Genomic DNA, 16,506 nt, shown 5'->3' with positions numbered 1-16,506 from the left:
CATCCACCCACCCACCCATCCTGCATCCATCATTCATGCATCCATCCACCCATCATGCATCCACCCATCATGCATGCATCCATGCATCCATCCGTACATCATTCATGCATCCATCCATCCTGCATCCATACATCATTCATTCATGCATCCACCCATTCACCCACCCACCCATCCATCCTGCATCCATACATCATTCATTCATGCATCCACCCATCCATCCACCCACCCATCCATCCTGCATCCATACATCATTCATGCATCCACCCATCCATCCATCCATCCACCCGCCCATCAATCCTGCATCCATCCTGCATCCATCCACCCATCATGCATCCACCAATCATGCATGCATCTATGCATCCATCCATACATCATTCATGCATCCACCCATCCATTCTGCATCCATACATCATTCATTCATGCATCCACCCAGCCATCCATCCACCCACCCACCCATCCATCCTGCATCCATACATCATTCATTCATGCATCCACCCATCCACCCACCCAGCATCCATACATCATTCATTCATGCATCCACCCATCCATCCACCCACCCATCCATCCTGCATCCATACATCATTCATGCATCCACCCATCCATCCATCCATCCACCCATCCATCCTGCATCCATCCTGCATCCATCCACCCATCATGCATCCACCCATCATGCATGCATCTATGCATCCATCCAAACATCATTCATGCATCCACCCATCCATCCTGCATCCATACATCATTCATTCATGCATCCACCCACCCATCCATCCTGCATCCATACATCATTCATTCATGCATCCACCCATCCATCCACCCACCCATCCATCCTGCATCCATACATCATTCATGCATCCACCCATCCATCCATCCATCCATCCACCCACCCATCCATCCTGCATCCATCCTGCATCCATCCTGCATCCATCATTCATGCATCCATCCACCCATCATGCATCCACCCATCATGCATGCATCCATGCATCCATCCATACATCCATCATGCATCCACCCATTATGCATCCATGCATCCATACATCATTCATGCATCCACCCAACAATCATTAATGCACCCACCCTGCATCCATCCATCATTCATGTATTATTATGACCATATAACTTGCACACAGCTTGTCAGTGTTCAATACCAGTCTCGAACCTTGTACTCCAGCACCAATGATACATGATTATTATTAATTGTTTTTAAAACATGTATTTATTGGACACCAAAGTCATGTATACATTTTTATGGCTTGATAAGAATCTCAAACCTGGTTTCACAGCACCAAAGTCAGCCGCTAACCGTCAGACCACATCCACTCCCCTTTGGTGTGGCCCTGCAGTTTTGATGGTACATATTTACATCAAAGTCATGTATACATTTTTACAACTTCACACCAAAATGGGAATCCCCGCTTTCTCCCATGCGAGCTCATTTTGTAATGCGCTGATAGTCACTGAAGAGGGCAGCGTCTGATGCTGCTTGGGAGTCAGGAGCGAACCGCCCTCCCCCTCCCCACAAACACACAGTGTGGCATATCTACTTAATGTATGTTACGGGAGCGGATGGCGCGAAGCCGCACAGTGATTAGCCTGCACGTGGACCACTGGACCAGCCAATCCTGGCGCTGCATGCAGCGCCAGGATTGGCTAGGGGGTCACAATGACTGCTCGCCCAGTCGCCCTTTAGAACCCCGGGGGCTGCCGTCCGCCCCCTGGTCCTCTCTCAAAGGGGGACTTCAGCAGGGAACCTATCTGCGCATGCTCGGGCTAGTTTCTGCCCAAACATTCACTTGCGCACTACTGCTGCAGCTGAGTTGACTGTCACTCAAGCTGCAGCAGGCCCAGTCACCCCCCCCCCCCACCTGCGCACTCCGGGAAAGTCGGGTGTCTCCCGGATTCCCGGCCGGCGGGTAGCGCGATCATTTTATATTTTTATTTCAGTGACGGCGCGGTGGCGGTGGGTCCATGGCGCTTAGTGGGGCTACGCCCCTACGGACGCACCGCGCCTGATAGATATTTCTGCTACACATTCTATTGTGGGCTGCCTGTCCTCCTGACAAGCTACCTGATTAACTGTAGTTCAGGATGAGTATACATGGACAGCGTGGACATGTGCATGAAGTGTGGACATGTGTATGAAGACCATTATGCTCAGATGGTATTTGGCAGGGGGTGGAGGAATCCCGTTAGATGTACATTTGAGGAAAGGGGGAGGAAGGCGCAGATTTTGGGGTTGGGATTAGTTGGCCATCTGGGAGGCACCCTTGTATGAATGTTAGCACTAGAGAAAAATATCAATCGCAGTGTTACTGGAGTCCAAAAATGTGAACCAAGGGTAATCTGAGGGCTGTAAGTAGGCAGGCCATTGGTTCTCGATATGGGAGAACGAAAGAGTGATGGCCGCAGATATGGTGTCTGGTCAAGTGGCATTAGGTCACACTTAGAGATCTAGTTAGTGATAGTGAGGTTACAACAACAGTGCTGTGTGAGGTTTATGGATTACGTGTATTACTATTGTACTATCAATTTGACACACATTATCAGAGTGACAACACGTGTGACTAATGCGTTTGGTGGTTGAGTAGCCATCTGGGTACATTTTTAATTCAGTGGAAAAATGCTGCCAGACATAGAAATCATCCCCTTGCAAACATCCATTTAAAATGTATACTGTATTTGGAAAGTTGTCTAGGAGTTGGTTATGAATACAAAATCAAAATAGGTAATATTTTCTGCTGGTATTACGTGGACATAATGCATGATGAGTTCGCAGGTTGCTCTTACTGTTTGTGTTTGGGGTTGGCATTGTGAATTCAGGTCCTGTCTAGAAGCATCCTGAGGAGAGGCGTGAGTGAAGGCATCTCTTTCTTTGCTGATGCTTGGTTCATCTCTTTGCTAATGCAGGCCATAGGACTTCTTTAGGCTAATGATTGCACTTGAATCAGATTTCACACCTATTTAACTTTCAGCTTAACCGCCCATTCTAAAAAACATACCTATAGATCTAACAATAAATCATAAACCCCTCACCCACTCCTACCCCGAAACCCGCCCCTTGTTCTCTTCCACTTTCTACAATAACTTTTGTATCACATCAACACATATAACCATAAATTATTTGTTCACTTTTTGTCCTTGCTTCACCACCTCTTCGTCTTCTTCTGTCCACGCAAAGCCCAGATGACCATACCGTCTGATACCAATGTTTCATTCCTATACTCTTCCCTACTTAAACTTACCATCTGTCCCCCCTGCCTTCTACTGCACTCATTGTTTGTCACCAGAAAAAAACCTCTCTTGAGATGCTCTTTCTGTCCCTCCCATTTCTCTCCCCCTATCCCCCCTCCCATTCCTCCAGGACCTCCTTCATCTTCATCTGGTATGTCCTGTTACCAAGAAAGAGACGGGAACCACATTGTGCCAAAATAACATGGACAACTTGTAGGCCTTGTCTATGTGACTGACATTGGCCCTACAGAAATAAGCGGCTTCCCTATTTACCTCCTCCCGGGCTTTCTCAATAGCCAACAGCTTCTTAGCCACCCTCTAAACTCTTTGTGGCAATAACTGCATCCACATTACTTCTGTTTCTTCACATTTGTCCTTCACCAGCAACAAATCTTTATTAATCTTCTTCAAGTTCAAGACCCAACAATTGCACCAAGTACTTTCCCACTAGGCACAAGTAAGTCAGGTCTTGTCCAGCTTTCTTTCAATTCCCCTTAGCATCAACAACAGTTGTCCCCATCTCATGACCCCCGGGCCATGCCATGACACCACCACTTTGTCATTGTCCCGTCCATTGTCTCCTTGCATGGTGCCTTGCCCACTTTACAATGGAGTGACCACATATCCACTCTGCCTCCCCAGGGCCAGCTGCATTACTGGAGGAAAGGCGAAATTGTTAGCCATGGCTCCTTTCCATCATCAGTAGGTCTAAACTACCTCAAGTTTCTCTCTATTTCCATCCCTCCAGTCTCTTCAATTTATTCTCCCGCCATCCAGCTGACGGCTGCAATCAACTCTCTCATCTGAAGTGAATGGATCCCAACCCAGGAGTCCAGCCAACCACTCAATCTCACGCACTTCCACAGAACACCTAAACCCTGCTTATCCAAAATAGCCCCACCACCTTCATGAAGGAACAAGCGTCCCAGTTCCTTTTACTATCAGCTCACAAAATCTTGACAGGGCACATGTCTTCCCAGCCTGCTCTGCCCAGGCATATCCTAGTCCCCTTCCCCTTCTGATCCGTCCTGCTCCTACACAGCCTAATGTGTAACCTCTACCTATCCACATCTAATCGCTCACTGAGTCTAGTTTCCAACACCTCCAACACTCAGAATGCCCCAAAAAACATAATTTAATATATTGCAAAGAAAAAGTGCACCTCCCAGGTGGACGAACACACACTATACTTGCTTGTCATCCATCCCTTGTATTCCCTGTTCTCTTACCCATCCCTCTAAAATGCAATGTGCAAAATCCCCGCCCAATGGTGTTTATCCCCAGAAACATTTCCCATAAAAGGCTTTCTCAGCCAATTTTCCTGCAATCGTCACTCGTGTTTGTCCTTTCTTTATTAAGGACATCACAAATTGTACCACATCGTCCGTTCTCTTTCTAATTTACTTTCAATCACCACTTCTCACAAATTCCATCCAAGCCTGCCTCTATGCTGTTCTCAATATTAGCAATTAAAGTTCTCTACTGGAATTAAGACAAAGCCTCCGCCAGTTCTCTTTCCAACCCGGGTATGTGCATGACCCGAAACAATACACTCAGCTGCCGACACCTCAACACCATTTCCCTCAGCACCCGCCAGTCAGTTGCAGATTGTTTCTGTTAATTACATTCATCACTACTTTATTGTTGATCATGAAAATTACTTGGCTGTTGCTTAGCTCAGGTCCCCACAGCTCTATCACCAGCAAAATTGGAAGGAATTGAAGAAATGTGATGCTGCAGTACTGACTCTTCTAGTCTTCATGCCAACTCCCAGCGCACCACCTTCCATTCCAATAAAGAACAGCGCATGCACTCCAGATGCGTCTGAGTATATGCACACATCCCACTCATAAGTGTCCGGTGTCATCCACATTGTCACTCCATTATAGTGTTCCCAAAACATCTAATAAAGTTTTATATCATGCTGAACTCCTGGAGTTATCCTCACCTTGTGGTGAGACTTCATGGCGCCTTTCAGGACCAATGCCAAGGGCCCTGCAGAATGCCCTCCCTAGAGCAATGAACCTGCTGGCGAAGTTTAAGTGGCCAAAGATATGTTGCCTCTCTCTCAACTCACACTTTGTCCTGTCCCTCACCTTCTCCAACAAATTCTTCAAGGTCTTTTACTTGCCTTTCAAGAGCTTAGACACCATCACTACAGAGAAGCTGGTGTACCCCCGTACCCCTGCACACTCTAGAAAATATATGTAGTCAATATCAGTGCTGACTTTTTGAAAGCGAGGACAAAGCTCATAAAATAGAACAGTAATAATTGAATGTCTTTTCAAGTTCCTCGTAGGTAGGTGGTGTCTTTAATATTCATACACAAGAACCAGCCGACACGTGTTTTGTTGAAAAGTCTTTAGAAAACGTAAATGGTTGGAGCTCGAGTACATACGTGCGGATATGCACGTATGTTCTCGAGCTCCAGCCCTTTACGTATTCTAAAGACTTTTCAAATGTCGCTCTGTGTGGTCGAACTCTCGACTCGCTCTTCCACTGGAATCATTACTAATACTTGACACATCCGAGAGTGTTCTAAGGTTCACTCGTACACTATATCGTGATCATTGCCACAGTAGCAAGATTCACACATCACCGCTCTACCTCAACCTACCTCGCAAAGTCAAGGGCCCTGTCGGGTCGGAAGTATCACCGACAGAGCGACTCACACTCTGCATAAACAGCACTAAAAGCTCTGAGGAGTCGTGGGAAGATTGTCCCACACGCGACGAAACACGTGTCGGCTGGTTCTTGTGTATGAATATTAAAGACACCACCTACCTACGAGGAACTTGAAAAGACATTCAATTATTACTGTTCTCTTTTATGAGCTTTGTCCTCGCTTTCTAAAAGTCAGCACTGATATTGACTACATATATTTTCTAGAGTGTGCGGGGGTACGCCAGTTTCTTTGTACACAGTGCCGACCCAGGTTGACACTATTTGGAGGGGTATAGGGCTTTCCCCTCAACCCCTTGTGTAGCACCTCATCCCTAACAGTGAGTCAACTAATTGTATTGTGCCAATTCTTAGCAGTGCGCCCCTCCCCTAAAAAACCCTTGCTTAGCCAATGTACACCATCACTACAGAATCCAGTTCATCTCCAAGGAATACGAGTATGGTGGAGGGGCCCTCCAGTTATTTCTCCAGCAAGCAGGACTTCCAACCCCTCACCTACCCGCTGAATCACCATCATCAGCCTTGCACCATCTCCCTGTCCCCCTGCCCTATCTACAATCAGACAGTTGTCCAAATATTGGATCCGCTGTTCTAATCCAACTACCGTTTTCACCACCCACTCGAGGAATGTGCTGAAGCATTCAAATGGCACACTGGTCAAGGAACACCCCAGGGACACTGTTTTGGCAACGTAGAACCTTCCTTCAAACTGGATCCCTAATAGCGGGAAATTGGCTGGTTGCATTGGCACCTAAGCCACGGAGCCTGACCATTGTCACTGCCTTGTCAAGTTCGGTATAAGTCAGTGAACTGTACTCAGTGGCGGCCGGTGCAGTTAATGCTCGTTGGGGTGGGGCGGGATGGGGGTGAGTGACAGACGATAGATTAGGTCAAATAAAATAAATGACTAAATAAAACCACTTACCTTGCGCTCGCCCTATTGCTGAGTCACCCAACCGCGCTTACCTGCATCAGCCGCTACTGACTGTACTCCTTCACAATATAGTTGTTAACCAACTCCCCTTCTGGCCATGACAGATGAAGTATCTTTCCACATTCTTCTGCACTATGCCCTAAGATGAGATAATCAAGTTCGGCTTCAGATGCCTTAAAGTGGGTCTGCTATCCTGCCTACCTTTATTTCCTGACTTAACTTCGGTCTGACTAGTTTCTCCATTCCTTGAATTGACTTCAAGTTATCAGCCCAGCGTTTCTTGAATAGTACTTTGTATGGTATTAAAAAATCACCAGTGAAATACTCTCTCATTGCTGCCACTCCCTCACAACTGGAGTTTCTCTACAGCTATGAAGCCATTCTCCTTATTTTAAAGGGAGTATTGGTTTTTCCTCACAATCCCTTTCTGAACCCCCTGTCTTATCCCATTCCTTGTTGTCCTGTGCTAGGAAGATATTGCACTAAGTAGTGCCTTTCCCCTCAACTGTAACACTCATGTCAGAGATTGCATGGTTACCTGTAACAGGCTTATAATCATGGACGTCAATTATTGGTTGCCAGAAGTCGCAGCTGCGACCCCTAGCTTGCCCTTTGTGACGCCTGGCACTGCAGTTGTGACCCCTGGCATGGAGGTGGCAAAATCAGCGCCAGGAATACAGTAATAGCTCGTGCTTATGGACGTTGGTTCTGGATCCATTCACTTTGTTTTCAGTCATTTTGAGCTACACGAATAGTGAATTATATGACATTAGTCACTATTAGTGTAATAAAACATGGAGCACAATTAGGTGAAACATGACCTTCCCTGAGAGCTGAAGTAAGCAACAAAATGCTTTTACATATCTATTGTCTGGGTGCTCGCGGGCGAGAGTGTGTTTGCGTGAAAAAGAGCAGGCCCGGACTGGCCGTTGCGGGCAATGGGCAATCCCCCGGTGGGCCGCAAGGGTGGGGGCCAGTTTTGGGCCCTGGGGGCCGTTTTTGTTACAGGGCCGTTTTTGCAGCATAGCTGCAAAATCGGCCCAGTAACAAAACCGGCAATGGCAAAGAGCTCAGTCGCACCCCAAGGGGGCCTGCCGAGCATTTTGCCAGGGCCAGTTTTGGTTCTCAGTCCAGCCCTGAAAAAGAGTGTATGTAATTGTGAGTGAAAGTGAAGGTCAAAGGGCGTGTGATTTCACTTCCGTTACCCCTGGCATTTTTCTGAATTGACATCCATGCCGGTAACAGGCCCCTTTATTGTAGTTCCAGCATGCACCCCATCCTCTCATCATGCCCTGGGCCTCACCACTACTGTGTGAGTTTCACCTGAAAGGATTGGTGTGAGAATGGGAGTGGCAGGCCACTGGCTATATGCCGAGCCAGCATTGGACTTCTCTGTGTCATGTATTGGGCTCACAGCTCATTTTCCACCTCCCCTCGTGACATTGGTGGGTCAAGGCCACTCCTCTCCCTAAATGCCTCATGATAGTATAGCCATGCCACACCACCAAATCTTATCTGTGCTTTCAAGATGACATCCATGTATTTAAACAAGGCTACACTGTGCTCTGACTTTTTTTCACACCAAATGCTGGCATAAATGGTGACTGCTGCCGTCGACATATGAAAATGGGTGTTGATCCCGGGTCTTTTTGACAATTCTCTCTCTTTCACCTTAGATGTTTCCTTTCTCTGTGTTTCCCTGTGTTGAAGTTTAAATAAATCTACATAGTCACTGGCCCATAGATTTTCGTTGGTCGCGAGCAGTAAGTGATTGCCCAAGGGGCCACACCCCTTCTTGTTTGTCCTGCGGATAGCACACTATCCTCTGCCGTCCTGGGTCCAACACTTTGGTCTGATATCTGCCCCTCCGAAACTGGGATCTTTGTCCACCTGCTGGTGCTCTCTCGCCTTGAGGCGCATGCGCTGCCTGCACTGCTGTCATCTGCCAGGGTCCCCACCTGCCCGGCTGCACGGTTCCTTCGCTTCGCTGGCTGATGCCCATTGCTGGAGTCTCCACTCCCCTCCTCTTTTTCAGTGGCCTCAACAGTCCTGCCTTCAAGTGCTGGTATTAATGGCCCCATTGATTGGAAGCAGTGCTTAATTTGAGCTGGTGGTTTCCGGTGCTTTGCTTAATTTAATTGTCAAAACCAGCACTTAAGACAGTCTGCACTGTTTATCTAAGTTAGAGATTAACACAACAACAGTTGTTTATTATTTCAATAAACATAAAAAATGACTAATATCTGCTGCCAAGCCATTATTGTAGCTTTAGGGTCTGGAATAGTCTGAAGTGCCATACTTGTAGGGTGTGTTGATTAGTAGTTGTGTTGCTTCTGTCGCTGGTGGCACGCATAGAGGCAATGAGTAGTGCAAGCTGCAGTTCCCTCTTGACAATGGCCCGACACTTATTGTTTTACAAATGAAGCACTGCTTGGTGGGCTGGCCCACCGGTGGACCCTATCTATGCTCTTTCTCTCAGGGTCCTTAAGGGCCTATGTATCCTGGCCCAACCCGTTTGAGTTCATTCTACTGGGACCCCATTGGTGGCCCCCTCTCCTATGTGGCGTCATGCAGGCCATTATGAGGGCAGGTACCCCCACTGATGACACCCTCCTGGGCCTCCTGTCCTGTCCCTGCATTGAGTCTCTTCTACCGCTGTGCCACAACGTTCTGCTGCCGTAATGATTTATGCAAAAACAACAGTTGATGGACAGAATGCAGAACAATGTCATACATTCACCCCAGTGCAGAGATCTGGGCCTAAATCCATCGTTTTTTTCTCACCATGCCATTCCAGTTTGAACCCAGCCGTATGCAAATCAGTCTTGACCCTGTGCCCATGGGAATAGTCCAGTCTGAATTGCGAAGCCAGGTCCTCCCTGGACCGAAAACAAGCATCCTAGGACCGGTTTCGGGCTTCAGCCCTCATCAGCCAGGATAGCTTGAATCCAGTGGCATGGAGAGCACGGTACTCATGTCTGAGCATACCCGTCCCACTCAGGGTGACGAAATGCAAAAACAACAGTTGATGGACAGAATGTAGAACAATGTCATACAATCACCCCAGTACAGGATCTGGGCCTAAGTCCATCGTTTTTTTGCTCACCATGCCATTCCAGTTTGAACCGTAATGATTGTCTTGGTTGCCTAAACATGCTCCTCTGTCAGAGCCAATATTGCGGGTGCCTCCATCCTGGACTGTGCATGGAGGAAAGTAAAATTTCCTCAGTGCATGGGCAGTTCCCTATGACACAGGGATGTGGCAGACACCCATTTCAACCGCAATCAGCTCACATCATGCCACAATCCTAAATCCCGCAGGTGGAGAGTAAGGTTCCCTCCAATCTACAACGGACTCACCTTTTGCAGCTCAGAAATTGTTACCTCAGTTTTTAGAATGTCATGAAAACTCAGAAAGTACTCAAGGTATAGTTGTTGAGAGAACAGGTGTGTGCATTTGTGGGAATGTTGTCAGGAGTCCTGAGGCAAGCTGGGGTTACTGGGGTTCATGAGAATCACATCAATGCATCACTGGGATTGGGGGCTCAACCCTACGGTTAGGATCAAAACTGATCAGCAAATTGTTGTAACTTAATGCATCCTCTCCAGCGTTCCAAGTCCCTGCTGCTTAGCTAGTGTGTGAGGTCACATAGAATGTTGAGAGTGTTTGATTGAGAGCCACTTGAAGGTTTGAGCAGAGCAGCAAGGACACTGCTCCTGGTGGGGCATAGCTATCTAGAGGGCTTTAAGTAGGATGAAAAAACTGGGGGTCTCTCATAGGGGCATGGCCGACATAATTAAGGGCGTGACTTAAAACACTTACGCTAAAAGTCTGTACTTAGCATAGTTTGCTGCACCACTGGTATTTTGCTGCTTCTGTCACTGCACCCAGATATATAACACAAAAATAGTATTTCACCTACAACAAGCCAGGACTATTGGCTTTGTCAATGTTTGTAAATTGCGTAAGACAAATCAGTCACAACTATGACTTTGTTGTATATAATATTGAAATTGCTTCAGATCTTGTTTTGGTGTTTTCTCCACACCTACAGGAAATCCTAGCTCTCTTAACTACAAAGGAGGCCATGTTCCTCATGCACTCAACACCGAAATGCAAGAAGCAGGGATCCCCTCGACTCAAGGTGGGGTTCATATTTGTCATCATCTTATCACCTCAGATTCCGAGGTTCCAAAAACAAATATTCCCTTTTCAAGGCCAGGCCATTTTTCTTCTTACAATGCCTGACTCACTTTTGTTGACTAGAGAGTTTCCTTTAGCTTGCTGACCTTACCATTAAAATTCTTTAGTAGGCTCAAAGGCCACTCGATGGAATTATCCTCTTCTGTAGAGGTACTTGTCAGGTTGGAAATATGTTTAGGGTCTTAAAGAGTTCCTATAAGGAGTTTCCAGCTGCTTGACTTTTGTCAAAGAAGAATTTCTTTTTCATGATTGGTTCATATTCCTCAACTCTTTCTTGCCCAGGGATAGTTTCCACTTTTCTGTCTGCAAATGGGTGTTCAGGTTTTCTTGATAATCTGCATTCAGCACCTGAAGGTCAGCATGACAAAGAGGCTTAGGAAGGAGTGTGTTGATGCTCAGCGTAAGTCTCAGGTGCAACCTGTCGGAAAGGAAAGGCGGGCTTCCTATGTAAGGGTAGGTTGTCCGAGCTACTAGAAACTTGAACTGCTCGCACTGTACTGTAAGGAAAGGAAGCTTGCGCAGCTGCAGCTGCAGCTGCTGCACAATAGGTACTTTTTCTGTGAGGGAGGCCATGTTGCAGTGCTGCTGCCTTGTGGTATTCTTCCTGAGAGAAAGTGAATTTTACACTGCGGCTTCTCACTCTGTATCTGTTTAGTGAACATGGGAAGCTTGCAGTGCTCCTGACTGAGCTATGCCTTCTGTAAGAATGAGAAGCTTGCACATCCGCTGCCAAAGTACTACCTGTCCTGTGAGGGAAGGAAGCTTGCAGTACAGTTGCCATGCTGTACTTTGATCAATCAATCAATCATATCATTTGTAAAGCGCACTACTCACCCGTGAGGGTCTCAAGGCGCTGGATGGAGGCGAGTGTGCACTGCAGCTGCCATTCTGTAGCCAGTGGCGGCTCCACTGCTAAGGCAGAGGAGCATTGCCTCACTGCTTTCCGAGCAGTTGAAAAAGAAAAAAATAATTGATAATAAGGCAGTGCTATTATCATTTCATTTTTCCTACTGCAGTGGCTCAGTTGGAGCGGAACGTCATGCGCATTTAGCATGTTGTACACAGCCCCTGTCTGAGCACCAAACCACGGTACTCAAACCAATCACAACGCTACATTGCATTGTTCTGATTGGTTGTGGGGAGTCTGTGAGCCCAGGTGCTTCCTGGTTCTGGACTCAAGGAAGACAAAGAGGACTGGTTAGAGGCAGCGGCCAGCGCCATTTCAGATGAGTCTGTGGACCCCCCACTACTCCTGTCTGGTAGCAGCCACTACTGGCTGTAGTTGTTCTGTAAGAGAGGAAAGTGGAATGTAGTAATAGGTACAATAGTGATCGGTTCTAATACAAGTGTGCCACCACCAACCTGGACTATGCCCACCTTGCCCCATCCAGCCCAGCCAACCCTACGTAGTTTACGTGACCTCTTTAAGTTTAAATTTCTTTATTGTAGGTTTATGGCACAACACAAGTACATAGTATCATATAGGCAGTTATCAATCATTAAAGCTTTGGTGAAGGCAGTCACAGTCTGCGATTCCTAAGAATGAAACTCAACAATTGGTACATCATCAAATGGTGCCACTTCCAATTACTTATCCAACTAAGAAAAGAACCCCCCATAAACACCCCCCCCCCCCACCCAGTCTCCACCCCTCCCTCCCTCATGTTCCACGTCTCTCGCCGAATACTTCCAATTTCGTCTGCCATCCTCTTCCCCCTTCAGGTAGCCCCCTGAGGGCCAGTAAGGCGCAATAGCCTCAAGTATCTGGGGCATGTAATTTCTCTAAATTCCGTAACCAGTAACGACAGAAAGGGCTGCCACAATTCGTTGTACTTGGGTCCCTCCCCCGCCAAGGTGAGCGTCAGCTTTTCCATTCCGAGGACATGCCACAGACGATGCAACCAGGCTGTAAATGTCGGGGCATTGGGAGTACGCCAATGTATGAGTATATTTTGTGTCGCAGACCCTAACGCTATTGCTATCTGTACGTGACCTCTTTAAAGGCTCTGAGGATGAACAGAAGCATGGTAACAGTTGCAAGCCCCGAGTTGGATAATGCAAGCTGTTGATGTTAGCACTCCTCCACCCCCCTTCCCATGCCTTGTTGCCTCAGCCCCAACCCTTCCTACGGCGCTGGCTCAGAGCTGGCAAGTGCAAAATAAAACGATGCAAGAACATCGTTTTTATTTTTCATTTGCTGGCTCTGAGTCAGGCAGTGAGGCGACGCTCCTCCGCCATTGTGGGGGAGCCGCCACTGTCTGAATGCGTGAGAGGTAAATGGGGGTCACCTAGCGTAGAGAATGGAGAGGATGGCTTTTCATGTGTAGTCTCTGTGGTAGTGTACAGCTGTGGATGTGGCAGTCTGTGTGTGAGTGTGTGTGTGGGTGCGTGTGTGTGTGTGTCATGGTCGCTAAAGGTCAGAATATGGTTTTCTGGTTATGTTCAAATGTAGGTTTTATGCCTGGGTTTTCTACATCTCTGAATTTGACTGTGTGTATATGTTTGCCCAACTTGTAAATATGGCTGGGTGCCTGCAAGAGTAAACATGAAGTGGTACTTGTTCCACCAATCCACATTGTGTCATTAAAAGTGTAAATAGACCGCTGAAACTGCAACTCAGAAAGGGTTGGTACTAGTGCCCAACGAGCCCAATGATCAGGCCCTCTGATACCAATAAGATAGTTCAACGGATTAAGCGCCTGCTGCTGAGATCTGTATGTACCAAACACTCTACTGTGGTCACCTGTTCTGTGATTGAGGGAAGCTTGCACTATTCCTGCTGCTATGCTATATCTTCTCTGTTTCTGTAGAAATGTTCACTCCTGCTGACATGCTTGCTTTCTCTGTTTTGTGGGGTGGGAATGGGAATAATCGTGCTGCTGCTTCCATAATGTACCTGCTTTGTTAGGGAGGGGTGCTTGCCTGTGTTGTACCTGTTCTGTCAGAGAGGGAAACTTGGCATGCTTGCTGCCCAAGTTTTACTCCTATCGTGTGATATTGAAGCTTCATAAAATCCTTTTCACATGTAAATGTCATAACGATTGACTTTGCCAGTGCTTGTTTGGTGCCCTGGTTCCCAAAGTAAGGAACGGCTGAGTGGGAGGTGCCCCTGTAGGTTGTGCTCATAGGTTACGAGCTGACTTGGTGGTCATCTAGCTACTTTGCTATCTTCATATCTTATGGTGTGGTGACCCTCTGCAGCCTCACAAGGCCCCTTTATATGTTGTGCTGCTGAAAGGGATCCACTCAGCAGCAAGACATGCGGATAAAGTGCTGCTGTGTAGTACACATGCCACATTGTACTCCTTATGTTTACCTTGGGGCATTCCTGGGGATGCAAATCCAAGATGTGGATGCTCCCTGATGTTCTGACGTAGGAGGGGGCAGAGAAGATGAAGGCCACAGAACTTCAGGAGCTGTAGTGTCAAGGTGATTACCGCCCTACAAATGCAGTGTCAAGGTGATGTACTGCCCTACAAATCAATGATTTCAATTACCTCATTTGTTAAAGTTGTGTGTCTCTGTTTTGCTTATAGACAGGGCCATTAGAACTGTGGGTAACTTGGAGACCAAATTATGCAGCAGCTTTAAGTAAATTAGTAAATTATGTGGTAAGAAAAGGTAAATGAAGGCAAGAGAAGGCAAGATGGCCGCTAGGCTGCTGTAGGGTGCAGTCGCACTGACTCCTTCTCCCGGACCCATCAAGATGTAGTTGGCAGTCCATGGGAAACCTGTGTAAAGTATGCTGATTGTACCAAGAAGCCTGAGCGCCAAAAAGGTCCTACAGAAGGCGCTTACATTTCTGCAGCGCTACTACGGAGATCACCTTAGGGGAATCATTCAAGGAATCTTTACAACTTTAACAATGGCACATCGTACGGGAGCAATCCCAAAAACTGCAGCATCGACCAAGCGAGGAACCACGGCAGCAAGCAACGCTGCCCTAAAAACTCTGCCCAAAAAAGCTGAGAAATCAGAGAAAAGCCTTAAAGCAAAGGAGAAAGCAGAACCCAAGGCGGCGGCACAAGCGGGAGTCTTGGGGAACAAAGGGTTGATCCAACAAAGGCGCTCACAGTCGGACGGCGGTGCGCCGACACCTACAATCACAGTACCTGTCTCTGGGAAGGAGTTACGGCAATCTACCGTCACGGAGGCCTTTGCTGGTAGAATCCTCCCGGTGATCACGGTCTCTGAAGACACCCTGGTCTCTCGTATGGAAGCAGACGCGGAAGCGGAGCTCACTGCACTCGCCGTCAGCGAGGACGCAGGCACGGCGGTTGCTAAGCAACTGGGGCCGCAGACGTACACGCTTCACGCGGGAGCGTCCCAGGGAGAGGAGACGGCCGAGGAGAATGGTGCGACCCCCGACATGGACGCAGAGGATACAGAGGTTACAGAGGCCGAGTCTCGGAGCAGAGTGGGTAAGCCAAGAGATGAGCTAAGCAGTGGGCAGATGAAAGCGACAGAAGAAATGGCTAATACCAACAACGCCCAAATGCTGGAAGCCTTGATGGAAGTGAACCTAGTGCCCACGCCTGGAGAGGGGGGTAAAAACATTATAGGGCAATCTAACTGGGGCAGCCTAAAAAGCCTTGAGAGCCGCACAGCGAAGGGGGCTAGAGGAAGGAGAGTACACTCTCATGAAGGGGAAAAATTTTATTCTGTGACTGAGGGCTCAGAGTCCTCTTTACTGGGCTCAGAGGAGGAGGGCAGCTCTACAGACCTCTCTTCGGGGACGGAGTCAGAAGGGTCCCATCTGAGTGATCTTAGAAGTAAGGAAACACAGAAAAAGAAAAGAAGAAGAACCATGATAAGGCGAGACAGAGACAGAGACAGAGACATAGACAGAGAAGCATCAAGTACAAATAGGAGATTGTTATGGGACTATGGTAGCACCTCTAAACTGTATCAGGAACAGGATTTAGCTGATGCTCCTGGGAATTATTCTTTAACTACCTCCCAAGGCTCTACTGATAATCCACCTCAAGCAACTTTGGAAGGGATGTTCACCATGTTGAAACAAATGCACTTGGAGGCTCGCATGGAGAGTAGGAGAGCAAGACAAGATACCAAGAAAATACAAACAAGTATCAGAAAAATGAACAGAAAATATGAAGAGGTGGAAGGTAGGGTGGAACAGGTTGAAGAGAGAACTGGGAGGTTGGAGGACGAGGTTACAGACTGGCAGGCCTCTAAAGCAGAACAAGGAAAGGTGATCGAGGACTTACAGTGGAAGCTGGAGGGCTTCGAGAACCGCCAGCGGCGGAATAACCTTCGATTTTTGGGCCTAGAGGAAGGAGTGGAAGGAAGTGACCCAAGGGGCTTCATGATTAAACTACTGAAAGGCGCATATCCAGAGGCACAGTGGCAGTGGGAGCATGAAGTTCAGAGAGCGCACAGATTCCCAATGACACAGAAGAAAACAAGGGGTACTAGTCAGAATGTCTTACCCAGGGCA

The 16,506-nt window shown here is 47.5% G+C and overlaps 1 protein-coding gene across 1 annotated transcript in view; it reads left to right on the top strand.

Moving 5' to 3' along the window:
* Positions 1-16,506, top strand: part of SH3RF3 (SH3 domain containing ring finger 3) — a 786,031-nt gene that overhangs the window by 240,387 nt on the left and 529,138 nt on the right. The gene's annotated exons all lie outside the window — the stretch shown is intronic.

The sequence above is a fragment of the Lissotriton helveticus genome, chromosome 8 (genome assembly GCF_964261635.1).
Source record: "Lissotriton helveticus chromosome 8, aLisHel1.1, whole genome shotgun sequence".
NCBI classification, from domain to species: domain Eukaryota; kingdom Metazoa; phylum Chordata; class Amphibia; order Caudata; family Salamandridae; genus Lissotriton; species Lissotriton helveticus.
Note: the sequence above shows the minus strand (reverse complement) of the source record. Positions and strands in the feature narration are given on the sequence as shown.